Genomic DNA, 5,372 nt, shown 5'->3' with positions numbered 1-5,372 from the left:
TTTTTTTTTTTAATTTTAGTCAAGGCTGGTACTCTACCACTTGAGCCACGAGTCCACTTCCAGTATTTCTTTATTTTTTTGATCATGAGGTTTGAACTAAGGGCCTGGCCATTGTCCCTGAGCTCTTTTGCTCAAGGATTTTTCTCATGGACTTTTCTGCCCGGGGTGGCTTTGAACCGTGATCCTTAGATCCAAGCCTCTTGAGTAGCTAGGATTATAGGCTTGAGCCACTGGTGCCTAGCACAGTATTTAGTGAATTGGAGAGAAGTCTCCTGGGTTTTTCTGTCGGGGCTGGCTTTAAACCATAATCCACAGATCTCAGCCTCCTGAGTAGTTAGGATTATAGGCATGAGCCAGCTGTGCTCTACAGATGCCTTATTAATTAATTATTATTATTATTTTTTGGCCAGTCCTGGGCCGTGAACTCAGGTCCTAGTAACTGTCCTTGAGCTTAAGGTTCAAGGTTACCACTCTACCACTTGATCCACAGTTTCACTTCTGGCATTTTTTTGTTAATTAATTGGAGATAAGAGTCTCTAGCAGGGTGCTGGTGGTTCACACATGCAATCCTAGCTACTTAGGAGGCTGAGATTTGAGGATCGCAGTTTGAAGCCATCCAGGGCAGAATAGTCTATGAGACACTTATCTCTAATAAACTACTCAGAAAAAAGCTAGAAGTAGTGCTGTGGCTCAAGTGGTAGAGCACAAAGAGGCATAGGGACAGTGCCCAGGCCCTGAGTTCAAGGGCCAGGACTGGCAAAAAATAAAAACAAAAACAAGAGTCTGACAGACTTTCCTACCACAATCCTCAGATTTCAGCCTCTTGAATTAGAATTACAGATGTGACCCAGTGGTGCCTAGCTGGTACCTTGTTTTGTTTTTTTTTTTTTGTCGGTCGTGGGGCTTGAACTCTGGGCCTGGGCACTGTCCCTCAGCTCTTCAGCTCAAGGCGAGCGCTCTACCACTTGAGCTACAGCGCCACTTCCGGTTTTCTGGTGGTTTATTGGAGATAGGAGTCTCACAGTCTCTCCTGCCCGGGCTGGCTTTGAACTGCCATCCTCAGATCTCAGCCTCCTGAGTAGCTAGGATTACAGGCGTGAGCCACCAGCACCCAGCTTGGTACCTTGTTTTTAAGAGTTTAAAAGTATATCTGGATGCTGGCCACTGGTGGCTCATGCCTGTAATTCCAGCTACTCACAAGGCTGAGATCTGAGATTTGAGATTCGAAGACAGCTTGAGCAGCAAAGTCTGTGAAGAATCTTATTTTCAGTTAACTACCCCCCCACACACACCAAAGCTGAAAGTGGATCTGTGGCTCAAGTGGTAGAGTGCTAGCCTTGAGCAAAAGAAGCTCAAGGACAGAATCCAGGCTCTGAGTTTAAGCCTTAGGTTATATATTATTCTCTCTCCTCTCTCCCTCTCCCTCTCCCTCCCTACCTTCCCCCCTCTCCTTCTCTCTCTCTCTCTCACACACACACATCATATACTGGATATGGGTGTCTCATGCCTATAATCTTAGCTACTCAGGAGGCTGAGACATGAGAATCAAGGTTCAAAGCCAGCCCAGGCAGAAAAGTCCGTGAGACTCTTTTATTTGACTAATAAGAAAAAAAAGTGCATCTTTATGGCCTTATACAGCCAGAGTAACTTTTATATATTTGGTTGACATAAACCATACATCGACACAGACAAGTTTCTCAGACTGTACATGTGTGAAGAGTTTAGGCATCTGATCTCCTCCAAGTCAAAAGTAAATTTTCTATTTTATTTTTGGGTTGGTCATGGGGCTTGAACTCAGGGCCTTGGGCACTGACCCTGAGTGTTTTTGCTCAAGGCTAGCACTCTACCACTGAGCCACAGCTCTGCTTCTTGTTCTCTGTTAATTGGAGTTAATAGTCTCATGGATTTTACTGCATGGGCTGACTTCAAATCATGATCCTCAGATCTCAGCTTCCTGAGTAGCTAGGATTACAGGCGTAAGCCATCAGTGCCTGACTTAAAAGATTTTTTTAAATTGTTATTATAAAGGTGATGTACATAGGGGTTACAGTTAGTCAAGTAAAGAGGTCATTTCTTTTTGGACAATGTCAACTCTTCCCCTTCCCTTAAAAGTAATTTTTTTGTCAGTCCTGGGGCTTGAACTCTGGGCCTGGGCGCTATCTCTGAGCTCTTCAGCTTAAGGTAAGCACTCTAACACTTGAGCCACAGTGCCACATCCCATTTTCTGGTGGTTAATTGGAAATAAGAGTCTCACAGACTTTCCTGCCCGGGCTAGCTTTGATTCGCAATCCTCAGGTCTTAGATTCCTGAAAAGCTAGGATTACAGGCATGAACCACTGGCGCCCGGCTCTGAAAAGTAAATTTCTTTTAGAGCTGTGTCATACTGGCATCCTTTGGGCCCTCTGCTCAAAAAGTAAAATCATATTTCCTGGTACCATATTTTATGTGCTGGTACTGAGGCTTGAACTTAAGACCTCATGCTCTCAGTGCTTTTAGGTCAAAGCTGGCAATTTACCACTTCAACCACACCTCTTTTTCTGGCTTTTGCTCCTTAACTGGGGATAAGAATCTCACAGATTTTATCTGCCTAAGCTAATGTCAAATTGAGTTCAACAGATCTCAGACTCCTGAGTAGCTAGGATTAAAGGCATGAATCATTGGCTCCAATTAACCAATAAAAAGTTGATAGTGGGGCTGTGGTTCAAGTAGTAGAAAGCCGGTCTTGAGTGAAAAAGCTAAGCGACAATGGCAGGGCCCTCAGTTAAAGGCCTAGGGCTGGCAACAGACAAACAAAACAGAACAAAACCAAATGTCACACACAGACTGAATCAAGAAAAACTTTGAGGGGCTGGAGATGTAGCTCAGTGGTCGAGTGCTAGCATGCATGAAGCTGTGGGTTTGATTCCTCAGTACCACATAAAAAGAAAAAGCTGGAAGTGGCATTGTGGCTCAAGTGGTAGAGTGCTAGCCTTAGCAAAAGAAGCTCAGGGACAGTGTCCAGTCCCTGAGTCCAAGCCCCAGGACTGGTTAAAAAAAAGAAAAAGAAAAGAAACGAAAACCTTTGAATGACCTTGACAGTGGTCCTACCCCACCTCCCTACTCCTTAGCCTCTAGCCCTAGTTCCCCACTTCTCACTGGCCTCAATCGCAGGCTTCATTCCCTCAGTGATCTGAACCCACATCCCGGCTATAAGACCTGCATCTTCACTTCCAGACCTCATATGCACATTCCGGACTCTACCCCCAAATTCTACCCTAGCTGCTGAGCCTTCACCTCTAGACTCTTTCACCTCCCCAAGTCCAGGCTCCCAGACCCACTCTTCCCACTTCTTGCACATACCCTGACTTCCTGACCCACAATCCCATTCCTTCCTGCCCACTCCCTAGGTGTGCAGATTTATAAGCAGCTGGAACAGAGGCCATTCAGGCTTGTAGGGAGGTAGTGGTGGCCTTGGTCATGTGGCTGCACAATGTTGGGGTGAGGACTCTGGGAGGTAAGGAGTCAACAGGGGAAAGAGGGTGGAGTAAGGTGGGATTTCCCTGGCTGGGCTAGGGAGGTCAGAAGGAAGGGAGAGAGGAATCCTTCCATTTCTTTGTATCCCCACCAACACCAGTGGGGCTGTTACCTGTTCATTATCATAATGAATTCCCCCTAATTATTGGCCCTTTCCTGCACATGGACCCTGATGGTGAGTGCATCCTGTCCCCTGGCTGGCTTCAGAGCTTGACTACATTTGCATTCCATTTTGCTTTTTCAACAGTGTGTTTCTGCCTGACTCACAGGCATTATTATTATTATTATTAGTGTGCTAGTTCTGGGTTATGAACTCTGGGTGTGTTCCTGTCCTTTAGAGTTTTCGTTCAAGGTTGGTGCTGTACCATTTGAACCATAGCTCCACTTCCTGGTTTTTGTTGGTTACTTAGAAAAAGAGTTTCACAGAATTTCTTGTCCATGTTCTCTCTGAACCATGATTCTTAGATTTCAGCCTCAAATATTCTAGCTGGCAGTGGGTTCCAAATAGCCAGTGTGTACCGATGGGTGCGTGTTTCATTTGTATTCGTGTGTGTGTGTGTGTGTGTGTGTGTGTATACTCATCCAGTATCTGTGAACTCAGTTTAGTGGGGCAAGGAGGCCCAGGACATGTGGTGCTGGTGGTGAATGTTTGAATGTTTGGATGGAGGCCTTAGCAATAGGGTACTGGATGGAAGAGGATGCAGGAATGGACACACAAGAGAATAGAGTTCTCTGATGGACAGAGAAGGCAAAAATTGGTATTCTGGTAGAAGGAGGCAGGGATGGCAGGACAGAGTCTTAGCAGGGAACAGGGCTAGTTAGTTGGATGGAAGAGGAACAGATGCTTGGCTAAAAAGAAGTACATAGGTGGTTAATCAGAGGATAGATGCATAGATAGAATGAAGATACAAAATGAGGCTGGATGTCCTGACACATGTGTATATTCAACAGTCAGGAGGCTGAGGCAGGAGGATCTCAAGTTTCAGGTCAGGCTGGTCTCAGCCTAGCTCAAAAATTGGTGGGCTAATGGTTATAGGGGTTGAAGGAGGGATAATCATGAAATAAGTATTTTATACTTATGAAACTAGGATGATAGACACTCAAATTGGCTAAAAAGGGAGGGGGAAGAGAAAGCAATAGAAGATTCAATCATATGTACTGTACACAATGAAACCTCATTAACAATGAAGAGGAAAATGACAGAAAAAAATGTTCAGAGAGAATACATGGTAATATTATGTGAAATAAGATTTTTCATTTCACATTTTACGAGATTAATTTTCTTTATTGTGATTAAATTCTCATTAATATACTTTTAGCATTTTGTGGAAAATATCTCAATAATAGATGTATAATATTCACATTTACTTCTTTAGTATTGCATTTTTTTGTTTTGTATAATTTTAAGTACCTTTGATTTCCTACTTGGAAAAGTGGCTCATACCTGTAATCCTAGCTACTCAGGGGGCTGAAATCTGAAAACCATGGTTCAAAGCCAGCCCAGGCTGGAATGTCCAAGAGACTCTTATCTCCAATTAACCACATACACAAACAAAAGCTGGAAATGGAGTAAGGACAGCACAAACCCTGAGTTCAAACCCCAGTAACAACACACATGCACACGAAACATGACCTGGTCATGTAAAGAAGGAGAAACACATGAGTCCTCACCTTTGACCTGCCTTTCTCTCAGCACAGATCCACTTAACACTGTTCCTTAGAAGTTACTGCTTCTGGGCTGGGAAGGTGGCTCAGTGGTACAGCACTTGCCTTGCATGCCTGAGGCCCTGGGTTCCATTCCTCAGCACCACATAAGCAAAAAGAAAAAAGCCAGAAGTGGCGCTGTGGCTCAAGTGGTA

The sequence above is a fragment of the Dipodomys ordii genome, unplaced genomic scaffold (assembly GCF_000151885.1).
Source record: "Dipodomys ordii isolate 6190 unplaced genomic scaffold, Dord_2.0 Scaffold154, whole genome shotgun sequence".
Lineage (NCBI taxonomy): Eukaryota > Metazoa > Chordata > Mammalia > Rodentia > Heteromyidae > Dipodomys > Dipodomys ordii.
The sequence above is the reverse complement of the archived record's forward strand: the minus strand, read 5'-3'. Positions refer to the sequence as shown.